The 27,560-nt window shown below is 37.7% G+C and overlaps 1 long non-coding RNA gene across 1 annotated transcript; it reads right to left on the bottom strand.

Annotated features, from left to right (window-relative positions):
• Positions 1 to 1,090: 1,090 nt before the first annotated feature.
• Positions 1,091 to 26,799, bottom strand: LOC148114520 (uncharacterized). Its single transcript, XR_015732849.1, has 4 exons — positions 26,747 to 26,799; positions 4,927 to 5,137; positions 2,855 to 2,982; positions 1,091 to 1,585 (listed from the first exon to the last, which is right to left on the bottom strand). It is a non-coding gene; the product is annotated as an uncharacterized LOC148114520 (long non-coding RNA).
• Between the last annotated feature and the right edge of the window lie 761 nt (positions 26,800 to 27,560).

Raw genomic sequence — 27,560 nt, 5'->3', positions numbered from 1 at the left:
GGAAATATAATATTCTGCCTTTTAAATATTTCTCAAAATGTTTCATTCTTCTAGGAGAGGGATGGGTGCTAACTTTGTACACAATGGAAAGCAAAGACCAAGTGCAGCTCTTTGTTTGAAGAAAATAATGCACACTTTTGTGTTATACAATCCAGGTTAATTAGTGGGCTTTATAAGCAGATACTGTTATGACGAATCCATTTTATGATAGCCTGGAAGAGAACTGATCCAAAGTCACCATTGGAAATCCAGATTTTTTTTTTAATCTCCAGTCCAACTTTGATGTAATTTATGGCAACCTTTCCTAATTAACACTTAATTCCATGTGTTTTGGATTCCGATTCTAATCATCTCTACCAGCAGGCATGATAGGCTTTCTTGTTGGACATAGTAGGGCTTAAAACACATTTGATATTCATAAACTGGGAAGGGCCAATCTATGATTTTCCACTTTCTGTCAGTTCAGGAAGGGAAAAGAGGTTTAGGCATCCACTTCTTTTTCATAAGCTGGGAAAACTTAATGGAAAACTCAGATAAAAGAATTACTTTGGTTTTGGAGTCAGATTTGGAGTCAGCATGACAGAATGTTACAAGGCCGAATCCCCTTGTAATCTATCCAGCTGGGAAGTTTTAGCCCTTTTACCAAGGACTTCTCTTTCAGCCCATCTCTGTGAAAAATCCTAATTCTGTGAAGGTAGTTTTGATCTTCCTCTTCACTCTTGCCCTTTAAAAAATGTTCCAATTATAAAACAGAAGATTTAACTGTGTAACCAGAAAGTGTAGTGTGTTCAGAAGTTTCTTAGGAGTCATTCTTTTCTAAAGTCAAAAAAGATATAATCTGTTTATATAAATATTTCCCTTCAGCTGAGGGAGATGGGTGTTAAGGAGTATGAAAGATAGTTAGTTAGATGAGGGAGGGGGAGAGGGAGAGGGAGGGAAGGAGAGAGAGAGAGGAGGGGGAGAGAGATTATTGGGAAAAGAGAGATATAGCAATAGAAATAGCAGTAGCACTTAGACTTATATATCACTTTACAGTGCTTTACAGCTCTTTCTAAGCAATTTACAGTTTACATCATATTGCCCCCAACAATTTGGGTCCTCATTTTACCCACCTCAGAAGGATGGAAGGCTGAGTCATATAGATGTAGTAAGAGAAAGCAACTACTATAGATAACATTACAGATAAAATAATTAGGCCAACCAAAATAGGTACTTACTACCTGCTTGCCTGTGAAATTGGATTGTAGCACATGTTCATAGAATATTTCAGGCAGAATTATTGATGGGAATTCATCTGGATCTTCTCTTTGGATGTTTGTAGAAGGCTTTTCTATTCTTTCCTTTGCCTCTTTCTAATCTTTTACCTCAATTTTACTCTCAATTTTATAGAATATGGGGGTCCCAGGAACCATGGGAGGTGGGAGTGGCAAGAGAAGGCAAATGATAAGCCAATGTTGCGCTGTTGCACAAACTCTGTCTCTTTTGTACATGTGTGATGACATTACATGCCTGCTTGAAAAGAACAGTACTGTTTTCATCATGGCATGACATTTTTTTGACAAAGCCTCTGATCCTAGGGATGTTTCTGAAAAAAAAAAGATAAGAAAAAGTCTTGTTATTTGGGAAGTCAAGGATGCCATTTTATGTGTGATGTTCTGGCCAGTAAATTATAAAGTATCAGATACTGAACCCACTTCCTAATGATCCATGATGGAATTATAAATCATTACAATCATTTTTTCCATCAGTTCTGAATTTATACCGTATAGATGGGAGTTTGTAATCAAGCTTTTTTAAAAAAAATAAATTTAAATCTTTTGAAGTCTCTCACTATGGGATCAATTTATCAGAACAGATTTGCTATTGTTCAAATATCAAATTATGGAGCATAACCCAGTAGAAAACAGATGCTTTTAAACGTCAAATCTATGTCTTTTTGCAAATAGTGAAAGAGGAACAAATGAAAACTTTTGCTCTATGGGAAAAAAATGATTTTGATACAATTAGAATTCAGTGATTATACTGAAAACATCCAAGCTCCCTCTTTCCAAGATTTCATCTCAATTAAAGTTTTGCCTAATAGAACGGTAACTGCAAAGCGTGAAATACTTTGTGAAGCATTTTCAAAGGAATCCTGAGGTTCTCTAGGGTATTTATTCTGCCTGAGCAGGTGACACTTGGGATCGTTGCCATCACTCTGCTTCTTGGGGCAATAGGTATAAAAAGCAGCCAAACTATTTATTAAAACTATTTCTTGAGCTCGAATAATATAAGAAAACTTCATTTTCAACTGTAGCAACAAATGTGACATTTTTATGATATAGTTGTAATGGGTTAGATCCAATCTAAAGTCAAATAAGATTGGATCCATGACTTAAGGGAACTTCTTCCCAATTGTTTTTAATAGCGCTGCTCAAGTATACTAAAAATAGATGCAAGGCACTGGATGTTCACTTGCATAAATGTAAAACTGGCCTTAGAGTTCAAGGAATAATGCATCATTTATAATCTATGTATCTATCTATATCAGATACTATCCTTGGAAAAAATGTAAATTCTCCCCATATTCTAACATTCATCATCGTGTAAAATTGAAATATTTAATACATCCTTTGTCTAAGAAGTGCTTTCAATTATCATGCGGGAGACAACAGGAGGCTTTGGGTAGGGTAGGTGCATGCTACAGAGGGCAGGCACCAGGCAGGTGTATGGGGAGGGTGCTACTAAGTATTGATACATAGAATTAAGGGCAATATTCCTAACAGTGGGAATAATTAACCAGTAAAACAGCTTGCCTTCAGTAGTTGTAGGTGCTTCTTAACTGGAGATTTTTAAGAAAAGACTGGACAGCTACCTGTCTGAAATGGTATAAGGCTTCCAGATTGAGCAGGGAGTTGGATAGAAGACTTCCAAGTTCCATTTCCAGCCCTATTCTGGTTGGTTGGTTGGTTGGTTGGTTGGTTGATTCATTCATTGAGGCTCCTCAGGAGAAAAAGAAGCAGAAGCAACTTATTGGAGCTACTTGTGACTTTCCATGCCAGCTTCTCCATTGATTTTGTTTGTGGGAAAGGTCACAAATGGGCATTACATGTCCATGGCTCACTGCAATGTCACAAATATGAGCTGGGCACCCAAGCTGGTGGGGGAAAAGTAGAATATTTACTTTAGCAAAAATAGTGATTCCTTTAGTAAAAATACTGTTTTTTTTTTTGGTATTTTGACTGTGCTGGAACATTATTTCAGTGAGTCCCAGAACTCTAGAAAATACAGTACATTACATCAAACATATTGAGTTTATTTTCCTACTATATCAGGAAGCTCAGCTATTGAAATATTTGCATTTATACCAAACTGATTTAAATCAATTTGGTTAGTTTTATCACCTGATGCATTAAACCAAAGTATTGTTTATTATCTCCTCCTGCCTAACATCTCAATCTGCCTCTGGTGACTATCCATAGTGTTTCTAAAGATATTAGAGTGATTTCCTTGCTCCTGTCCATCCAGCTTATCCCCTGGCATTCCAGAAGGCCACATAGGAATAGAATACATCTTATCTAGTTAGTATAAGCATCCTCTGAAGAACATATTTTAAATTTTAAAATATATTAATTAATATCTCCCTTTTTTCAAGAGCCAAGGAGGCTTACCCAGGAGGATCTCTATTTTATTTCCACATAAAATCCTGTGACGTAACAATAGCAATCGCACTTATATACCGCTTCATAGTGCTTTTACAGCCCTCTCTAAGCAGTTTACAGAGTCCACATATTGCCCCCAGCAATCTGGGTTCTCATTTTACCCACCTTGGCAGATTGAGTCAACCTTGAGCCGTTGAGATTTGATCTGCTGAACTGCAGCTAGCAGTCAGCTGAAGTAGCCTGCAGTACTACACTCTAATCACTGTGCCACCTCGGCTCTTTTTTATTTATTTATTTATTTATTTATATGCCACCCTTCTCCGGATACTCAGGGAGGCTTACAAGGCGTTAAGCAATAGCCTTCATACTTTTGTATATTTTATACAAAGTCAGTTTATTGCCCCCACAAACCGGATCCTCATTTTACCTACCTTACAAAGGATGGAAGGTTGAGTCAACCTTGAGCCTGGTGAGAATAGAACTCACAGTAATTGCAGGCAGCTGGAAGCTAAATACTACCTTTAACAGTAGCATTAGTCTGCTGCGCCACTCAGGCTCCTAACCAAGTAAGCTTGGTTAAGAGAAAATGAGTAGCCTCAAATCATCCAGGGATGTTCCATGTTGAGGATAGACTAGAACCTGAATCTTTCTGATCTGAGTGCAACAAGTAAACCGTTACCTCAAATTGTTTCTCAGGAAATCCTGCATAATTCGGTTATAAAGCACTTTGCAGATTAATAAATGGAAAAAGGTTTTCTCATGAAAACTCATTACAAGAAAGGGTTCACTGAGAAGAAGACTTCTGCTCTTGCAGACGTGGAGTCTTGTGAATATAAGTGCCGCCTTATCGTGGGTGAGGTCATTGTCCCAACTATTTTGGTATTTGTTGTGCTTCTGAAGAACTTTCTCAAGGTCTCCCACTGAATGTTTTTCAGACCCTGCAACCTTAGACCCTTGTAATTGTCTAGAGACGCCACGGATGGGGTACTTCTACAGGAAAGAATATGCCCTATCAGTAAGATATCTGTTGAGCAGCAGCCACAATAAATAAACAATTTATATCTGTATCTCCTCTTCTCACCACTTATTTATAATCAATTACCCACTTCTAATCTGCACCATCAGCAGGTGATGAACTAATCAAAGGGAACAATGTGATCCTTTAAAGCACCTTGATAGTGCATAATTTGCACTTTGCTTTGAAAAAAAACGATAATGTTCCCTCTGAATTAGAAAGGGTGCCAGAGAAAGTCAGGATTTAATATTATTCTTTACGGTCACCTACCCTTCTTTTTCTCCTGGCCCATGACAGCATGATATGGGATACTGCAGGAGAGGGCATAGTGCAGCAAATCAATTGCAAGCGGCAGTGCTATGGCTATTAGCGAACAAGCAGACCATGACCTTATGAAAGTCTTTTGCATGCCTCCTTGCCTCTGGAAAGCATCAAGGCGAGTTATCTTCTTTCGGAGACTAAAATACCAGTAGCTCCGTCACTGAGAAAAGAAAGGGAATGAACTCAAGTTAGCAGCATGAAATATCACGCCAGAGCATCTCCTGGCAGAATATTTGTATCTTTCTTTAAGCCTTCCATTTATCTAAGCCAAGAACTTTCTGCAGTCAGCCCATTCACCTTGTCATGTTTGTAGATGGGCTTCAGAGGGATGGAGAGGGGAGGAGAGACTGGGGGAAGGAAAGAGAAAGAGAGAAAGAGAAAGAGAGCCAAGCATTGAGTTTCTGTTTACTCCATTTCTTGATTGAACTTTAAAAAGTACAGAGCTGGGAAAGACCACAAGTAACACCAGGAATGATAGAGTGATCAGACCCTGGTAGCAGAATTAAACAGAAGCTAGGTAAACAGAAGCGCTGCCCTGCAGACAACATTAGAAATCTGTCAGTGAGCTGGCCTGGCCTTCCTGTTTGTGTTTGTGAAAACACCTCTCTCCCACCCTTGACTGCATTGTATCCTTGCCAAGTGGTGGTGTTTGGTGACAGATGGCTTCTGGGGAAAGACCAGTGTCTGCCAAAACAGCTAAGCGATAAACAGCCATAGGCAAGCATCCATTTTCCGCAAAGGTAGATTTCAAATCCAAAGAACTAAGATGTTTGGCAGATGAGTTTTTGCCAGGGACAGTTGGTGGCATGAACTAAATAAATAATGAGAACACAAAAATTGTGCCAAAGTAGAATTGTGATAATTCCCTACTAGCTTTAATTTAAGATCAAAGTTAGAAGAAAACTGCTCCTTAAAAGGACTCCTGAGCTGCAAACAGTTCCGTTCTCCACAAATATTTCTTGGATCTTTGCAGGAGAACAGCAGTGGCAAAATCCTGCTGGTTCTGTCCGGCTCATGTGAGCCGGTAGCGCCGGTGGCACGTGGTTCAGTGAACCAGTGGCGGTAGCGCAAGGCTCCGCCCACCCTCCGGGATATCATTACTTCCTGGTTTTTAACCTTCTGCACATGTGCAAAAATTGAACATGTCGATGGTGTGCGCACTTCTGAACCGGTAGGGAAGGTAAGTAGATTTCACACCTGGGGAACAGTGACCATGTTTAGAGAATGAAGTTCTATTTAAAATTGGCAGCTGAAGCAATGGTTCAAAATGAGACAGGAAGAAAGAAATTACCTTGAAAATCATTCTAATCAATGCAAATGTTTTGAATCGTCCTCGCCCCCAATAGTTCATTTTTCCTTACCTTTTTTGGTGTGATCTTTCAAGCAGAATCACAATCTTAACATATTACAATAATTAAACATTTATGGAACGATGAGCAGCATGATCCAAGATTCAGATCTATCATTTGCTTAACAAAAGAAAAAAAGACGCTAAAATAGGGAGAGGGTAGACAGATTTTCTTGGATTTTCCTGTAGTGATGTTAAAGATGATACTAGAATTATTAAAGTATTACAATTTATTACAAGGGTTTGTATTGTAGTAATTGATACTTTGAAAAGCAAGAAAAACCAAAACTAACTGTTGAAAAGCTCATTGTGAAAACTTTTTATGATTATTGAATTGGAGTACCAGAAAAAGCACTTAAATGGTAATTTACTCAGATCACAAAAACTAAAATATTGCCAACATAAGCTTAGTTCATTTCTTTTGGTGATTTAACCAATTTCCTCTTTAAAATTATGTACTAAAATTATCTTATTAACCTTAAATATTATTTCAAAGTAAGAATTAGCAAATGATAATCCATCTGTCATTTATATTCAAAACAAGCAAAATATTGATAATGCATCATTTTCACTGACAGTTCTGGAAAGACAAAAATATAATGATTGTGTAGTCTGATTTTATCAACTATGTTTATATAGAAATCTGTATATATTTAACAGGTAACACAACCAGGTAGCATCAGGCAACTAGCAATTACAATATTTGCTAAATAAAAAACACAGCTGAAACCAGTTCCAATTATTATAACGGAGGAGGTGCAAAATAATACTTTCCATTCCATTTCATGTTGGAAGTTGTAAAAGCTTTCATGATAAAATACAGGAAACCAAGCAAGTCCAAGTTGCCATTTGTCCACTGAAGCTGTTTGTGAGTTCTGTTGGTGTCTTTTGAAAATACTGCTGCTCAGGGAGCAGGCCCAGGACCTAAGAGTCCTCCACATAAGTTGGAGAAGGCTGTGGCCAGGAAGGCTGTTGCCCAACTTGAGATGGTATGCCAGTTACGGTCCTATCTAGAGTGGAAATACCTCACAACATTAACCTTTGCCAGACCAATTCTCGAATACAGCTTGTCTGCCTGGAATCCACACTGTATATCGGACATTAATACAATTGAGCGAGTCCAGAGGTATTTCACGAGAAGTGTACTCCACTCCTCTGCTCACAATAGAATCCCTTATGCCACCAGGCTTGAAATTTTGGGCTTGGACAACATAGAACTACACCCCCTACTATCTGACCTAAGCGTAGTACACAAAATTGTCTCCTACAATGTCCTACCTGTCAGTGACTACTTCAGCTTCAACCTCAATAATACACGGACAAACAATAGATACAAACTCAAGGTAAACTGCTCTAAACTCAATTGCAGAAAATACAACTTCAGCAACAGAGTGGTCAATGCCTGGAATGCACTACCTGACTCTGTTGTTACATCCTCAAACCCCCAAAACTTTAACCTTAAACTGTCTACCATGGACCTCACCCCATTCCTAAGAGGTCTATAAGGGGGCGTGCATAAGTGCATCAGCATGCCTACCGTCCCTGTCCTACTGTCCCCATTTATTCATACTCATTTCTTGTGTTCATGTCCATGTTTCTACTTATACCTGTTTTGTCATAAATGTTTGACAAACTAAATAAATAAAATAAATAAATAAACTCTCGTTGAACTACTACTATACAGCTTTCCTTTAAAGACCACTTCGTGTCTACCTTTAGAAAACACTGGACAGTGTAGTTGGTACAAAATTCAGAGCCCTATCTCTTAAAAAGACACTACATGCCAGGAATGCATTATACTGCAAACCTACTGATAAGCACTGCTTTTCAATAGGTTTGTGGCTGCAAAGTAAAATGCTGGCTTTGACCAATGAAAGTGCCAAAGTAATTTCAGGACTGCCATCTCCAGGTAGAATGAACTCATCTGATACGCAGATATTGCTCGAGATTCCGTACATGGGTGAAGCTAGGTGAGATGAGGTGAGGAGATGCATCTCTTTCCTGAAACAGCCTTCCACTGGAAGCTTTGCTTGTCTGGTTCTGATGCTTTCTGCAAGCAAATTAAGATGAAGCATTTCTATTTAGTAGTCTTCAAAATTTAGTTGCGATGATACAATCTTGTGGTGAGTTTTTGGTATGCTGCTCCATTTTTAAAAAACACGTTGGCTTCTTTTTTATTGTTATTCTTTTATAATGTGGTTGTTTTATGCCTTCCTTTGTGTACTGCCAAGAGTACTTTGTGTACTGCCAATGATTGCAGTAGTATGGAAAACAAACAAACAAACAAATTTATCTTAACATGCATACTTTAATAATACATATTTCCAATACATATTTTCCAATAAATTCTTTTCTCTGAGCTGCAAAGTATCCTGAAAGTTTGGACAACAATGTTTTCTGTTTCTCCCCATCTATACCAAACCAAAAATCCAAAGTCAAACCAGTTAAATGACCGCATTCTACCTATATGGTGAACCAGTCCAGGTCTTCCATATTAACAGAATGTGATCTTAATTCTTAGCCTAACTTTGCATCAATTGAAAGTTCAAGATTTTCTTCAAATGTACCCCTCATGCATACCCAATTCCTGCAACCATTCTTCATATGGTTTAGTCTCCAGCCATCTAATCATCTTTTTGGCTCTTTTCTGTACTCTTTCCAGAGTCTCAACTTCTTTTTTACAATATGGTGACCAAAAGTGGATGCAGTATTCTAAGTGTGGTGTTACTAAGGCTTTATAAAGTGTCGTGGAGGTTTTGTAGACTGCAATTCTACAAAATTTTAGAAATGCACCAAATGCACCAAACAGACGAGCCAGAGAAGTTTAAAACAAATTAGTTTAATAAAACAAACAAAACAAAATCTACAAGAGAATATCAGTAGTCATCTCCCTTTCAGCAATGTTCATTCAGCTCTTTTGGAATCTCTCCATGCGATTTTGGAATCTTTTGGAATCGCTCCATGCGATTTTGGAATCGCTCCATGGAGTCTTCCTTCCTCAGAAGGAGGCTTCAGTGACTTCAGCTCTTTGTCTCTGACCCAGGCGAGATGCTAATAGGTAAGTAGGAGCAAGCAGGTGTGTATGCGCGTATGCGTGTGCGTGTGAGCACTCAGTAGCCAGAGCAGTTCCTTATATACTGAGTGAGTGTCAGTTACAAAGCCCGGGAAACTCAGAGTTAATAGCTGCACGCTGATTGGTCCATTCAAACATTCAAACCAGAAACCAATCAATAGGCACAGCAAACCGTGAGAGGAGTTTTCTCTCACATAAAGTGGGACGGATAATTCACATGTTCTTGATTCTATCCCTCTGTTAATGCAATCTAGGATTGCATTATTTTATCTCAATATTGTCAGATTGAGCAATTCAGGAAAAGCCCTAGCTGATATAGTAGTTATGCAAATGTGTCTTTTGCATGCATTACTTTGTGAAAATCCAATTAGCATGCAACACCATTATCTTGATTTAGTTTTACCTTGTTTATCATCATCCAGCCTTCATGTATCCTGTTTCTAATATTTAGGTCTTCAATTTCCTTGCAATCTTCGAGGGAAGAAATAGGGTGATAGTAGGTATATAGCCAGCTCATAAATGTAAGGGATCTCCACATTATTGTATCATACCTGTTTGCTAAACTGTAGGCCACACAGATAGTAGTTGGAAGGAATATATGTGCATCTTAAAGTTATTATCTTTCTGAGTTCTTTCCCGAAAATGCAGCCATGAATATAAGTCACTTAATGACTGGTCAGAGCCATGTCCATTTTTGAGCTATTTCCAGTTCCTCCATCCTTCAGCTCAAGAGCCATTTACATTTCACCACTTTCCTAATAGATCCTGTATGGCAGGCAATTGAAACCTAACACAGAGAAGCAAGGGGCAGCAAACAGGTCCCTCAGGAATCATAGTCTCAAGCTTGATTAGGGAGATGATGACACATAAATAGCTTGAGTTAGGACTTGCCAAGACAGGCAGACAAACAGAAGAAATGTGTATGAATTGTGCACCTTTCCTTGCAAGGAAACTATTGCAGCAATTGTTCTACATCTCTACATCCAGGCTTACTATAACTCCTTGCCAGCATTTGACTTTCTTGTATTACTGATATGGCTGGGCAACTCTCGTGTTTTGGAAGATCCTCAACTATCACTTAGTTTCCTTACAAAAACTGAAGCTGTCAGCCATGATTTATCAATGTGCCTCCCTTTAGTTGCTTTGGGCAGTAGCATTCAAGAAGTGAAGAGGGCCTTGTTTCAGAAACATGAAAACGTGCCTCTAAAAGACCTTGATGTCCCTAATCACATAAACCAAGAGGCAGAACACTGATACTCTGGTAGAATGAAAAATATAATACAATGCCATAATCCTGGGATTGGTTTTTCTATTTTACAACATTTGAATTGTGAAATTGCAACAAGTATGCCAGAAATATAAATTAATTTGCCTTTAATTAACCTATTTCTGAATATAAGAAGCCAAATATATCACTAAGGCCAATTATAATAAGGGAACCAGTATGAGCTAGGCAAATTTCATATCAAAACAGGAAAAACTGAAATTATCTTTTGATTCATCTACGGTCCAAATATCTTAATCCTTATGAGGAGTGGATAAATAGGTACCATTTCAGTGGAAAAGGTTACCGTGTGTGCTGTACTTTCATGTTGGCCACATGATGACAGAAGCATCTCTCAGACAACCCAGGCTTCCTCAGCTGAGAATCGGAGATGAGAACCTCTCCCTAGAGTTGGACACACTACAGGGGAAACCTTTTTTAAGCCTTTAACTTTTTAAATGAACATTTATTAGAATTAGAATTATTTATTTATTGGCCAAGTGTGATTGGACACACAAGGAATTTGTCTTTGGTGCATATTGGTACATAAAAAGAAAAGATACATTCATTAAGAAACATAAGGTACAACACTTAATGATAGTCATAGGGTACAAATAAGCAATCAAATCATACTAGGAAACAATATAAATCATAAGGATACAGCAACAAGTTACAGTCATACAGGCATAAATGGGAGGAGATGGGTGATAGGAATGATTTGAAAGTCTAATAAAAAAAGAGCAGAACAAGAAAAAAACAAAAAGAAATAAATGAAAGACAGTTATGACTCTAAGGACGACATCAGTGGAAATGAAGAAAATATAGGGGATAAGTAGAATTAAATGCAGATTCTGAGGGAGTACATGCCACCATTTGAGAAGGACCCATTGAACAGATGGGCCTCTGAATGTGGGTCCTTCAAAGGTTCTTCTGAAGATTTTAATATATATAGAAATATATTCTTTAGCTACCAACTGGTTACCAATAGAGGTTTTTCAACATCAGAACAATGTGATTACAATATCTTGCCACAAAACAGCCAGATTTTGCACTAGTTTAAATTTCTGAACTATCTGCAATGTATAACATGTAATACGATCAAATTTGGATATTTGTTGCCAAGTACAAATCTCTCCGGAACAATCACAGTTAGCACACTAGTTATAGGTGTATAACATACCCCCATGCACTGTTACCAGGAGGAAATGAGGGACAGCTGAGAATCAAGGAGAATTCCCTGAATATGACTCACTTTTTCAGGGGGGATGAAAACTGTAATCTGTCTAGACTACAAACCCTTGAGTGTAGTTTTCTCCTGGTCAATAGTTACCCCTATCTTCCAAATTTAATTTCATCTTATTTATTAAGTCCATTAACAAATCTAGGTACCAATCAGAAGTATCTAGCAATTATATTATGTTCTATCAAATCATTTTTAATGCCTAGCAATCACATAGACCAATTTTCTCCAAGACATTCTATTCCTAATCTGTTCTTTCAAGTTTCACAAAGGTGCACTTAATACCAGTTTAACTGAGTCCATCCATCTTGCTGCTGGTTGTCCCCTTCTCTTTCCTCCTGTCTGAAAGCTCTGAAATCTGTTTGTTTTTCTGTCTGTGCATCTATCCATCTATCCATCCATCTATCCATCCATCTATCTATCTGTCCATCTGTCCATCTATTATCCTATCTATCTATCTATCTATCTATCTATCTATCTATCTATCTATCTATCTATCTATCTATCTATCTATCTATCTATCTATCTATCTATCTTTCCTAGTATTACAGCCTTTTCCAAAGAGCTGAATCTTTGGAAAATTACCTGAGATTACCATGGACAGCCAAACAAACAAACAAACAACAAACAAACAAACAAACAAAAATGCCCAAATCAATCTAGAGTTCTCCCTTGAAGCACAAATAACCAGACTTAAAATATTGTACTCTGGGTATATTGTATGAAGCTATTGTTTGGCTGTCCATGGTAATCTTGGGTAATTTTCTCCAAGATTAAAGTTCAAAGTCATCAATACTCCTTGAAGTCCAATTTTTGCTTCTCTAGAGTGTCAAATGGAAAACCATGGCTCACACAATTTTTATCTCTTTTAGGTATAAACACATTGTGGCATTTGAATATCTTTTCCAAGCTGTTCATGGCTGGTCTGCCAAGTGCTAGCTTCAGGGTATTTCCTTAACTGTTGATGGTTGATCCTAAAAGGCAGAAGCTATCCACCACTTTGATACCTTCGTTGTCAATTCTAAAACCGAAAAATATACCAAGGATCAATACATTGGAGCTGAGTATAATCCCCATAGCTGAACACCAAAGTTTCAAAATCCCTTTTCCAGATTCATAGAAACAAAATCAATCAAAATAACCAGTAGTATCATATCCTTCCCATCCTGTTTCCAGTGAGGCCATCCACTTAGGCAAGTAATATTGTCAGAATTGCATATCTGAAAGCTCTGAAATCTGTCTGTTTTTCTGTCTGTGCATCTATCCATCTATCCATCCATCTATCCATCCATCCATCCATCCATCCATCCATCCATCCATCCATCCATCCATCCATCCATCCATCTATCTATCTATCTATCTATCTATCTATCTATCTATCTATCTATCTATCTATCTATCTATCTATCTATCTGTCCATCTGTCCATCTGTCCATCTGTCTATTATCCTATTTGTCTATCTGTCTATCTTTCTATCTATCCATCCATCTATCCATCTATCCATCCATCCATCCATCTATCGACTATCCAACTATCCATCCATCTGTCCATCTGTCCATCCTATCTATCTATTATCCTGTTATCCTATCTATCTGTCTGTCTGTCTGTCCGTCCGTCCGTCCATCCATCCATCTATCCATTTGTCTATCTGTCCATATGTCCATCTGTCTATTATCATATCTATCTATCTTTCTATCTATCCATCCATCCATCCATCAATCAATCCATCTGTCCATCTATCCATCTGTCCATCTATTATTCTATCTATCTATGTATCTATGTATCTATGTATCTATGTATCTATCTATCTATCTATCTATCTATCTATCTATCTATCTATCTATCTATCTATCTATCTATCTATCTATCTATCTATCTATCTATCATCTAGCTAGCTAGCTAGCTAGCTAGCTAGCTAGCTATCTCCCCAACCTACCATCCTAATGATGTATTTGAGACTGACCTATACATTTTTTAAACCTGGAAGCACAGGAAAAGATAACATCCACAGCATCAAGATAAGGGGAACTTCATTTTGCTTTCAGCACGGTGCAAACAGGGCATTGTTCTCCTTGATCCTACATGCTATGAGTACCATTCTTCAGGCAGTCATGACATCTCACCATAATCCCCTGTGTATCCATTTTATCCTCATTCAATATTCACTGGCTTGTGCATGGATGGTTTTTCCCCTGGTGTAATTTATTATTTGTGCAGCAGTCTGTGCAGGCATGAAAACAATCTTTTGCACTCTACCCAGATCCCATCTCCACGCCAAAATAAAAAAATCAGTGCAAGCAGTATTTTAATCCTTCCATGACAGAAAATTAAATACTATTCTAAACTGGAATTCCATAGGCTGGAGTTTGCTTTCTTCAATACTATTTTCTACAATGTGAGCCTCTTTTTTTTTTTTTTTTGACATCCACATTATTTTTCACTGGACTGCATTATTAACATTCTCTCATTCCACACTCTTCACATGAACAACTGTACATTTTTGCATGTGCGAATAGAAGTGTAGATTTGCGTAAGGGTAATTTACAAGCATTACTCTTGTGTTTTGAAAGGAAGGAGTCAGAATACTATAGACAACATGCAGCTGAAAATTCTCCAAAAAGAATAAAACATATCAGGGTTGTTTATGAAAACCACACAGACAAGGAACAGGCCTCTTAAAAACCAGACAACCTGAAGATTCACTTAAACGGGAGCTGGACAGCATTTCTTTTGTTCACTGCCAGCCCAGCTGGTCTCTGCCTTGTCAATCAACTTTTTCATTTTCATGTTTGCTTCCAGTTTATTCCTTCCAAAAATCTTGCCTTAGGCCAGGAAAGATTGAAACAAGGAGCCAAGGTTCCTCCTTTCTCCCCCTTTCCCTTTTTGGTTATGGTCCTTTATGAAGACCAGTGAAAAGTTGGAAAAGATGAATATTTTGTTCGGCTCCTTCTAGGCTTTGAAGTCTTGTAAAGTTTTGCAAGAAGTCTCGCCTTCCACTCACATCTGCTTTCCATGAAGCTCTCTGATTACACTTAATTTATGCCATTATTCAGTGTTTTCAAGAGAGGCATTGAATAAATAAAGCAGGAATATTTGGGGAAAGCACAAATATGAATTGCATCATTGGTGGAATAAACTGTGAATTTCTGGAGACCATCTATCTGGGGAAGGATTGCACTATGATAACATGAGGCTGAAACAATTCTGAAATCTAGGCATCAACTAGAAAAATCTATGTGGGTGGGTTTATAATACCATGATAATTGTATTCACATAACTGAAAGCTGAAAATATGATGTTTCATAATAAAACTAAGGAATCAGACAAAGCTTCACAGGGTCAACTGACTGTTGCATGAGGTTGGAACTGAAGACAAAACATCAAAACATTGCTAGCAAGATAATAGATCTCACCACTAAAGAACAGTCAGAATATTTATTCTGCAAATAGGAGGCCATAAATGTCTCATTCCAAGACTTCTGTAGTTATCTGATTAGACAACAGGCTTGAACAATGTTTTCTCCCTATTATTTATAATGAATGAGGGATAATTACATTTATGCTGCTGAATTTGGTGCTATTATATTAGAGATGCAGAAACCATTCAGCCAGAGTGATTTTTGTGTCAATTGTAATATTTTATAAAATTGACACCATATGTACTGTACAAATATTAGCTTTCTAAAAGATGGAAGAGGGCGGGAGGGGAGGGGAGGAGAGGAGTATAAGGGAAGATCCATAGTTGAGAAGTTAAGCACAAATTTTGGTTCATTATTTTGAATCTTCCGGTGGAGCTTGGAGCTATAATCTTGGAATGATAAATCTTTATGTGCTAGGTACAATAATGGTGAATCTATCAATTTCCGTCTCTAAGTCCTAAGTATGTCAATTTCATTGCACCATTTCTTGTTTATAAATCACAATTAAAAAATTGTATTATTTATTTATTTATTTATTTATTAGTCCAATTTATATGCCGCCCTTCTCCGTAGACTCAGGGCGGCTTACAATGCATTATAGCAATAGCCTGCATACTTTTTTGTATATACCTGCTTATTAGGGCTTTCGCCCCCCACCCCCCAAGCGGTGTTGTTCTATACAAAGTTGGCTTATTGCCCTCACAATCCGGGTCCTCAATTTACCTACCTCGAAAGGATGGAAGGCTGAGTCAACCTTGAGCCTGGTGAGATTCGAACTTGCACTAATCACAGGCAGCTGGCAGCTAAGTGCTAGCACTTAACAGCACTTTAGTCTGCTGCATCACCGAGGATCTTGGTGCAGATTCCTTCCTTCGGTGCATTATCATTTGCATTGTTATACTAAATACAATAATGTACTAAAGCACAAACTTTTTACAAAAAAAAAAAAGTTACAGAAAAAAAATTACATTTTGTAATTTTTTACAAAAATAAATTGTCATTTTTAATTTTTTAATAAACTTTTATTAAAAAAATATAAAGCATTTTTGTAAATGTCAGACTCCCAGGGGGTGGGGGTCTTAGCTAACTTTGTAGGTTTGCTGGGTGATGTAATCTTCGCAGGTGTCATGTGGTGAGTTTCTGTTGCTAGATGGATCCTATTATGTCCTGGAGGCCATATCTTTTGTGTTGCAGATGAGCTGGCTCAGGCCTTAATGGCCCATTGACAAAAGGGGGGGCTGAGTTTCTGCCTCCCTTTTAAGGGAAATATTCTGCCCTTTTAATATTTCCTAAAATATCTCATTTTCCTAGGAGAGGGGTGGGTGCTAACTTCCTACAATAGTTTGAACTGTTAGTTAGTCTGGAGCTGGACTGTTCATTGATCATTAGCTTATGAATGAACCTTCATCAGAAAATAAAGGGTAAATCAATATCTATGTTTTTTCTTGACAATAGCTCATTTTGCAAGTGGATTTTTTTTTATTCCCTCCATCTTGTTCACATCAGTATTGCAAAGTTGCTAAATTCTTTCTTAATCTTTCATTCCGTGCATTTGTAAATATCCTGATTGTATTCTCTTGATTGACAGAACTGGAATGGATTTAGTAGGGATTACAGAAAGGAATGATGAATATGTATTTCCATGGTCAATAACCCTGCAACAAAAATACAGTTTTGCCCTAACCATGTAATCTAATTAACAGGGCTGTTTATATATTGAATGAATTCTTAATAAAAAGAAACTTAAAAATACAAATGCTTTAAATGGATGTTGAATGTTAGATTTTCAAGATAAACCTTTTGGAATCTCCCTATTATTTTTAATTAAAAATAAATAAATATTACTCTGGCTTTAATTCTGATCATTCTTACAGAATTTACAGGGAAATTGTATTGGAGTCTCAAAATTCAGGGTTAAGAAAGCCTCAATCTGTAATTGAATAATCACAGTAGAAATATGTTGATTTGCATACATTTATTTGTTCAATTTACCATATATTGTTTTTAAAGATCATGTTATTTTTTCTTTTTGTTTTCTTCATCCTCATCCTCTTCGTACAAGGATTGGGGAAGTGGAAAACAGTATTAGGAAAAGAACAGTGCAAAAAAATATATAATAGAAGCAGAAAGACAAGTATGGCCTTGTTTATAGAGCAGAAAATCATATTCCCAAGTGGGTATTTTCGAGTGGGAATTTTCATTCATGATTGTTAACTATTTATTTATTTATTTATTTATTTATTATTTGTTTGTTTGTTGTTCGATTTATATGCCGCCCTTTTTCCAGAGACTCAGGGCGGCTTACAATGCGTTAAGCAATAGCCTTCATACTTTTGTATATATCTGCTTAGTAGGGCTTTTGCCCCCACAAGCGATGTTCTTTTTTTATACAAAGTCAGCTTATTGCCCCCACAAACCGGGTCCTCATTTTACCTACCTCGAAAGGATGGAAGGCTGAGTCAACCTTGAGCCTGGTGAGATTTGATCTTGCAATAATTGCAGGCAGCTGGTGTTACTTAACAGTGCTTTAGTCTGTTGCACCACCAAGGCTCTTTTAACTTCTCTTGAATGGCTACTAGAAAAAGACATATTGAACTTTACCCTAATTATTTATCTATGTATTCAGTCCCAATCCTCATCTACATACCTATCAGAAAGGTCAAGAGTTACTGATCCCAAATTACTCACATATCCAGTGATCTTCATGATTTAAACCTGGTCCATCACTTCAGTGTCTCCACATGTTTCAATTACCGTACTTTTTGGAGTATAAGATGCACTTTCCCCCCCCCAAAAGAGGGTGAAAATGTTGGTGCGTCTTATACACTGAATATAGCCATTCGGCCCCTCACATCCAGTTTTTGCTAAAAAACAGGCTCATTTTTTGCAAAAAGGGGGCGGGCAGAGGGTTTGGGAGGCCTGCAAAGTGCTCCTGTGGGCTGGGGAGAGAAAAAACTTTTTTTTTCTTGCTTACCTCTTCAAAATCTTGGTGCGTCTTATACACCGGTGCGTCTTATAGCCCAAAAAATACGGTACATAGCCATCTTGACTCCAATATACAGTGAGAACTTTGGCAGTAGATGCCCTTAGGCAGAATTCTTTGTTTTGCTACCTGTAGTCCTACAGTAGTTTCTTTTTCATCTTTTTCTCCCTCCAAGGGCTTATGAAAAATTTGAATGAAGATCAATGAGGAAAGAAAGGAAGAAAGAAAGGAAGGAAGGAAGGAAGGAAGGAAGGAAGGAAGGAAGGAAGGAAGGAAGGAAGGAAGGAAAAAGTTGAGAAAACTAAAAGCAAAAATATATAAATCATTGATTAGCAGTTTGTAAACTACAGCCATTCCTTAATTTCATCAGCCTGTTGAAACTCCAAAGCAGAAGATTACAACACTTTATAGGTCGGCTCTCATTCAAACTATCAAGATCAAATGTCTTATGTCATACATGTTATGGATTTGATTATTTATATTGTGCTTATTTTGTTCTAATCCATTTCTGCAAAGTTTAGTACAGAATGGTATACACAATTTGAAGAAATCTGCATGAACATTCAGATTAAAAAAAATACCATTTCAATGCATTTTCCTTATCAATGTATATTTATAAAGATATGTTATCAGAATGTATGCACTTCTAAATATCTTATTTAAATATACTTTTTAAATAACATTTTGATACAGTAAGTTTTCAGCTGCAAAATTCACTGCAAAGAGCAAAATCCAAAGGATAATTATGTTTCAATCCTTCCATTAGCCTGGGAAATACAGATCAGCCAGTTTGTTTCAGAATTCAGAAAGATCAAATTACCCAAGCATCTCTAGTGTAGAAAGATCAGTGTCAACTGTAGGCATCAGAGTATACCTTGAAGAGGAAGTAAGATTGAAAGTTGTGGCTGAAAAATTACTTAAATGCAGACCATTACACGTAAGCAATTAGACAAGCTGAAAGTCTTCTACTTAAGCCTTTTAGCTTAATTTATTTATATTTATAAAAGGAACCAGAAAGAACATATGTCTGTGCAAATTTTAATCCGTGAATGTTGTACTTATGTCTACTTTTTTTTTAAAAAAAATGTATATTTGGCTGTATGAATATTCTTTAAATATATGCTGGCAGGGTTGCCTGTGACTAACTTTCAAGTAAACAGAAAGCAGATGGATTAAAGTGGGCATACATTAGTATTAGGATGTTTTATAAATAACTTTTTAAAAAACATTGTCAAATGTAGGATTTGGAGGAATATTTTTGAAGTATGTATATATAGTACTAGAAATCAGGACTACTGAAGAGTATAGCTGCACATTCCTCAGTTGCTGATGAAGTGTCATATTAAAGTCAGTAAAAAAAATTAAAAATTTTAACAATAGATCCAACTATACTGCTTACAATAATAGCCAATCTTCACCACAAATTATAATATTAGTGAAGTTGAGGTTTGCATATATTTTGGGAATAGGCATTCAAAAACTGTAGCACAGCTTTAAAAAGTAGTGCTGAATTATTTCCCACCAAGAATCTTGAATTTATACTAGAAATAGGCAATCCACACAGCTTTTTCATGACCTGTCTTACATGGCTCCTGACAACTGGCCTAACTTTTTCCCTCTTTTTAAACAATTTTAATATTTTAATATTTTTAATCCTCAAAGTTTAAATTTGTCTTAAATTGATTGGGGTTTTAATCTGTCTGGGCCAAACTATTTAATTCGATTTTATTTCTGCTTTTTAAATTTTGTATGTATGTATTTTATTGTTGGCTGTTCACTGCCCTGAGTCCTTCGGGAGTAGGGCGGTATACAAATCAAATAAAAGTAAAAGTAAAAGTTAGTATCCCAGTAGTAGCTTTGTGATTCAATTGTAATTTCTAGATCATTTTCAGAGACAGTCCAGATAAACTACATTACAGTGATACAACTTTGAGATTACCAGTTTAGTGGCTAAACTATCTTTATCTGGAATTGTTGTAGCTATTATGCCACCTGGAAGAGTCAGTACTGGACTAGGACAGGAAAAACCCAATGATCTCCATTCTCAGCCATGGAAATGCGGCAGGTGATTGCAGGCCACTCATTCTCTCTCCATTCACAGGTAAGCTGCATTCACTATCAAACATGTAAGATACAATCCCCCTCTCCAACAGCTTAAAGTACCCTTGTAAGAAAACAAAGAGAACGTTCACAGCAGGCTGAATTCCCCCTGAGCGGGAAGATCTGTGGCCAGTAAACCAAATTGTTTCTATTCACTAACCAAATCTCATTCATAGCATGGCAAGCATGCTAACCTAATAGAAAGGTATAAATAATAATGTCACCCTAATGGGTTTATTAAAAAAAATAAACCCTAATGGGTTTATTAAAAAAAATAATCCAAAGTCATGTTGTAAATTACACCGTGTCTCTCCCATTTCTTTGTCTTGCCTTTGCAATGTAGTAGGCTGAGAGTATATATATGGCGCTGTAGTTCTGCCCTTGCTCAGGGTTGCTCAGCAAAGTGCCAATGCATTGTTGAGAGCCCAGCAGTGGTGAGTTGCTACCAGTTCTCTCCAGTTCTTGCGAACTGGTAGTGGAAATTTTGAGTAGTTTGGAGAACTACTCTGCCTGGCCCCACCCCCAATCTATTCGCTGCCTCCCAGTCTCCCAACTGATCAGCTAGAAGGAAAAAATCAGGGCTCACTTGACAAAGAAGAGAGAGAAAAAAACAAGACACCATCACTTTAAATTGAGAAGCTAAAAAGCCTTCCAACTGATCGGCTAAAAGGAAAAAATCAGGGCTCGCTTTTCAGCCAGGAGATCACTTAGCAAAGAAGAAAGGGGGGGAAAAAGACGCTGTCACTCTAAATTGACAAGCCAAAAGCAGCTTCTGGAAGGAGGTTTTTACTTGCAGAAGCGAAGTGACATTCAGCAATTCATTTCTGGGTCACCTGAACAACAAACTGGATAAGAGGAGGGATTCTTATATGGTTCTATGTTTTTGAAGTTTTGGGGTTTGTGCAACATGGGCTTTGTGTTTCTAAAAAGGTTTGAGTGATTTCCATTGTGAAATATCCTGTCTTGAATGAGTTTTCTGCCTGCTTGTAAATGGAGCTGAACTTCTGGCTTCCACCTTCTATTATCTTTAAGCACCGGTAGCTGTTTTCTTCTTACAAAGTTTCCTTTATGCAGCTGGCAGGAATGTGGAATGAGTATCAGGCAGGTTCCTTGTTAGCAGCTTGATTTTTCCTTGCTTTTCATATGAGTAATATTTTATTTGGGGAAATGAAGAGGGGGGAGTTTGATTCCTTCCCAGAGCAGGTTAGTGGGTGGGGATGGAATGGGGATTTTGAAGTAACCTTCCCCTGGAGTGGGGAGGGAATGGGGATTTTGCAGTATCCTTCCCCTGTCACGCCCACCAAGCCACGCCACACCCACCAAGCCACACCCACAGAACAGGTAGTAAAAATTTTTGAAACCCACCACTGGAGCCCAATATGTACTATGCTATTATGTTGTATCTTCAAAGTGATTTGATTGTTTAAAAGTGAAGCAGCCACATCATTTCACAAGGTTATTGCTGTAGAAATAAGATGGAGATCAGTTTCCATGTATGTAATTTAGAACTCCCATCTAACAAATAAATAAACAAACTGTGCTATACATCATGGCCCACATAGGCCACCAGCAGCAAATTTGGATCAAAGTTTACTTCCAGAAATGTCTTTCAGTCTGTAGAGAAGTTATAGAGTAGGGGTCTCCAACCCCTGGGACGCAGCCCATATGGAAGGAGTGGTGGACGAGAATGCGTGTGCACAAAGTACCACTTGTGCAAGTGGCAGACGCACACGGATGTGCAGCTCCATTTGCATGAGCAATGATCGAACACACCCACAGCTCGTGCAAATGAACTTGCATTCATGCATGTGTGCATGCGTGCACCACCACTCACACAAAACCATCCCTTCTCCCTCCTCTGGTCCGCCAAGCCGGAAAGATTGGGGGCCACTGTTATAGAGCCCTATTTTTAAAGAAATTGTTATTGAAATTGTCCTTTTTTTCTTGATAGTAGTTCCTTGCATTGGATTGTTGACCGCAACGAATAGCAAATTTATATATATTAAGTCTTAAATAAACTCTCCTTTTTATAGGACCTCTCAGGGCTTTCTCAGTCATAGACTGTAAAACTTCCAGGCATAATAATTCTGTTATATTGTTGTTGTTGTTGTTGGATAGTGAAACTTTTTTACTCATATAAGGTTTTGTTGACGTGTAACCATAGTAGTTTTGAATCTGGTAAATGCTAATATTATTTTCTTATTGGAATGATAACATCTTAATTGATTAATTTCATGTGTTAATTATAATTATAACCATAATAGTGTGATTGTGTGTATTATTGTCAATCACTGCCACATTTAATAAGTACACAGTAAGCAGTTCGTTCTTAATGGGGTAGAATTGTTTAATTGTTCAACTGTTGTACTTCTCTTTTGGTGTCTTTGTGTGCTTATAAGGAAAGATGGGGGAGGTAGAATAGAAGGGATCTTCAAATCACCTGCTGGCATATACAAGTAGAAAGATATGCCCATTTGCCAATAAATGGCAGTACCTTGAAGTAACATCATACTCTTTCAGAATCATTTAAAAGATGCATTGAGTTTTTCTGAAGAACTGATTGATCTACTAACATTATGGTGCCAGTTATAAAGACTTTGAAAGCAGTTGACCATTGCACAGTTTCTGGACAACCATCTGTTGGTTCGATTGTCTTCAAGAATAACAAAAAGCTCAGCTGTTTTAATGGTAGGCAAAAAGGTCGGGTTATTGACCTGTGCTTCAGGGATATCAGTTACTATTCAATGTCAACATTCCCTTCTGACCAAAGCAGCCTTCCTTACTCTTTCTAAATTTAGCAATTGATGGAACATTTAAAGATACAGTATGTAGGTTAAAGCAATCAGACAAACCAGCTCAATAACAAAATACCAGCTGGATTTAATGGTATTTTAGAGATGGTCTCATATTTACAATGTACAGGATTAGTGTTGGTTCAGTTAGTGTTTGTTCATTATGAATATAATCTTAGAGTTTATAATGAATATAATGACTATAAAACACAGCTATCACTTCATACCAGCACAGTCAAAACAAATAAAAATTAAAATCCCAATATAATTAGCAGTTATGTCTCCATATAATATCATTTCCCTTTTGGGAAATGCAGAAAAATAATGAATTCTAAGAAGTCTTAGAAATTAAAATAATTAAGAGTGGGAGATGAGTTGATTTTCTTTTGTTTATTTTGAGAGAAAGAAAGGTGTAAATGTCTCCTGACAGAAAAAGGACAAATATTCCTTTTTTAAAAAGAAAGCCTTTTAGGCAGGGGTAGGTTCTACTTACCTTTACTACCGGTTTGTAACGGAAGCTTCTGCGCATGCGCAGATCGTCAATTATGACGTCTGGACAGGTGGGCGGAGCCACCTGCCACTTTTACTACCAGTTCTAAAGAACTGGACGGAACCGGGAGTAACCCACCACTGCTTTTAGGTATTATGTGTTCCTCAACAACCTCAACAGGTTAAAATTATAATAGTAAAGCATAATGGAACTACATTAGGAACAGTTCAAAGCAGTTACCATGTTTTGAAGCTTTGTGCTGATGACTTCAGCCTCTGTCTCTCTCTCTGTGTCTCTGTCTCTCTCTGTCTCTGTCTCTCTCTCACACACACATCTCTCTGAACCACCCATGTTCCTCAAAGAGACACTCTGTTTCCACTTTATTGTGCTTTTAAACTACTCAATTGATGGCTCAGTGGTTAAAGACACTGAGTTTGTCAACCAAAAAACTGACAGCCCGGGTTCAAGATCTGAACGCTGCACAACAGCATGAATTCCCATTACTCCTACCCATCTAGCAGTTTGAAAGCATGCAAATGAGAGTAGATAAATAGATACCACTTTGGTGGGAAGGTAACAGCCTTTGCCGTATAGCCATGCTGGCCACATGATCACAAAAAAGTCGTTGGACAATGCTGGCTCCCTCTGACCCCTAGAGTTGGACATGACTGGACAGGGAAAATCTTTACCTTTACACCACTCAACTACTAAACCGTTTAATTTAAAAGTAAAAAGTAAAACCATCCAAAATAAAAAAGCAGCAAAATATAGTAAAATAGACAGTAAATTGCAACACAAGATTTGTAACAAAGCGCACAGCATAATATTCACATTTCTAATTTGAGCCAGTATACCATAACAAACCCCATATTCGGACTTTTGAGAGAGCCTTTTTACTCGAATTCATCTCTTACCAAGCCTATACATAAATCAGAAAAGGTTAGGTTTTATGCTGGTTGAACCTATGATCATTTCCAAACTAGCATAGGTTACAATCTTACATATTCAGAATTGTTTGAGGAAAAAAAGGATTAGGGGGCGAGGACCCAAACCAGGTCTTGACATCGTGATGAATTATACCTTTCGGCTTTGTTTATCCACCTGTGGAAAAGTAGGAGGGAACCAGGAACAACTGGGCTATGAGGTAAAATACACTGTTTTGCATATATGTAAATAAAGCCAGCATACCTCAAGTGGGAATAAAATAATATCTTCCTCCTAGCTTTGGAGGAAAGAAGGAATACAAACAGCCTTGAAATTATGTGCAGATATCTTTTCTGGGATAGGGCAGAATATCTAGTACCTCCCTGGGCTGGCTCATTCACAAGAAGACAGCTGAAAGATGATGAGTTAGGTACTGAAGGGAGGGAGTGCCATTCAATACCATCTAGTGCAACACGCAATCCATAATCTTTGTTTGGACCTGTCCCTCAGCATTTTGCCAATAGAAACGATTTATGAGAATAGTCTACTTGAACAAGCAGCAACTAGTTCAGTTTCTCTTCTGAAATGAGAACAAGGCTAGAGGATTTTTTTCCCCTCTCCTCGCTCTCTTTTTGGAAATCTAGATAAAATCTGCAAAGCACTGCATGGCTAAGTGAGAAAGTTTGGCTTCTACAAGACATTTTTTACATTCCCACATGTCTCAAATGTCCACAACTTAAGCATAAACAGAATCAGTGGAGATTAAAAGATCCCAAAGCCTATATTCTACTTGTCTTTGTTCAAAACAAAGAACCAAGAAACCACCGCTAAGAATTCTGGCTTTGTGCCTTTTTTTTTTTTTGCGGGGTGGGTGGGGTCACCTCTCTTTGGATGCTAGCCAAATTACTTGGAGCACAGGAAGTATTCAGTTCATATCTGATGGGGGAGGGGAAGCACCAAGAAAAAAATCTTGTCAAGAAGTTTAAATGATGCTGTTTTTTCTTCTTATGTGCTCAGTAGAATTGGAGGAATCCAGGTGAATTTCTTGATTTCACTGCCTTTGTGAATCAAAACCTTTCATTAACATCTGTGCTTCAGTCCTTCTTTCTTAGGAAGTGTGATGCAACCCACTGCCTCTTTAAAAAAAGGGACTGCAATCACTTTTTCTACTTGAGTCGCCAGCAGTGAGAGTTCCAGTTGTCGGTTTTGTTGTGTTAGTGCAATCAGTTTATCTACGGTTCCTTTTTACAGTGGCTCCTAATCTGAGAAGCCCAACACCCCTAAATCAGAATTAGAACATTGTGTCAGGAAGGTTTATAAATGATAAAAATCAAGATCTGAACCCACACTCATATTATATTGTCTGTTATGATTTATTCTTGATTTTGCTAGACATCTTTCAGTTTTATGAACAAAATCATATTGCCATAACAAATGAAAAAAGACTAAGACAAAAGCTAATGCAAAGTATATCTTATTTGCAGAGAATAAGGAACTGATTCATAAAGTCAGCGACTCAATATTTATGCCAGAATTGCAGTGTTGGAGAAGAGCACTGATGATGGTTTAGGAGAAGGTAGAACTTAGCACTCAGCAATAGCACTCAGACTTATATACTGCTCCACAGTACTTTACAGCCCTCTCTAAGCAGTTTACAAAGTCAACATATTTCCCCCTCATTTTACTGACCTTGGAAGGATGGAAGGCTGAGTCAACCCTGAGCTGGTTAGGATTGAACTCCTGGCTGTGGGCAGAATTAGCCTGCAATACTTCATTCTAACTACTGCACCACCATGGGTGCTTGAATATTAGTCACTACTTGTTCCCTTTCCTCTTAAGTGGGAAAAACCCCTGTGCACTTTTATTCAGCCTTAATTCCTCAGGTGAGTTTACCTAAAAATTGCATGTAGCCAATATTTCCAAAACAAAAACAAAAAGCTATTTGTTCTGCAGAATTGGGGACAATCAGAGGTGGTATTCAGCCAGTTTGAACCGGTTCGGGCGAACCGGTAGTACCGATGATCAGTTGACCCTGCCCACCCAGCCCCACTTTATCCTGTCCTTTATTTCCTGCTTTGTAGCTCATCTCAATTGCGTGGCACAGCTGATCCCCCCCCGCCTTGCTGTTCTACTTACTGTTGCTGACTTGGTAAGTAGCTGAGCTTCTAAATGCTCCATTTTCAGGTGTGCATTTTGCCTTATGCACACCTGCGCACAAAGCGCACATGTGCGCACAGAGCGCGCGCTCACCAAACCGGTTTTTAAACTGGCAGCATCCACCACTGAGGCAATCCTTTGCTTAAACACATTTAGGAAGCAAGAAATGATGGATTCCAAAATGGAATTTGCAGGTAGTATAAAATAAGATTATTGCAGGAGGGAAAAAAACTTGCTGCCTTTCTCTTTCACTTTATAACACATGAAATCACAAGCCGTGGGGTCGTTCTGAACCTCCGATCCAAAGAATTAAAAATAAAATGTAAAGGCCTAAGGAGAAAGGCCATTCAGTAGAACAGCAGCAATGGCCTTTTCTTCTAATCTTGGAGACTTGGGGGTTAATACTGTCTTTTAGGTTTCCAGCTGTAATTGGATCTTTTGTATGTGCTTTCTGCTGTAGGAATCAACTTAACATTGACATCCTCGTAAAATTTTCCATTAGATTGAGGATAGAATGCCTGTTAAGGCACTGCACGGCTTTGCAATTGATTCACTAAACAGAATCTTATCTAAAATCTTTTTATTTTATGCTATTATAGACATGGGGGAACAGTGCATTTTTTAAAAAACACATGTACAACCTTCGGTGTTTTCTTAATCCACAGTGCCATTTGGAAATGGCCTTCTAATTGCTTAAAGGAACCGTCTTTCCTGATTCCATTTTTTTATTTCATGTTACCAGTAATTGAAAAAAGTTTAATTTGTTAAGGAATCACACACCTGTATTGACACC

The sequence above is a fragment of the Pantherophis guttatus genome, chromosome 3, assembly GCF_059756535.1.
Source record: "Pantherophis guttatus breed Tessera chromosome 3, ASM5975653v1, whole genome shotgun sequence".
In the NCBI taxonomy this organism is placed as follows: domain Eukaryota; kingdom Metazoa; phylum Chordata; class Lepidosauria; order Squamata; family Colubridae; genus Pantherophis; species Pantherophis guttatus.
This window is presented reverse-complemented; position numbering and strand designations above follow the sequence as displayed.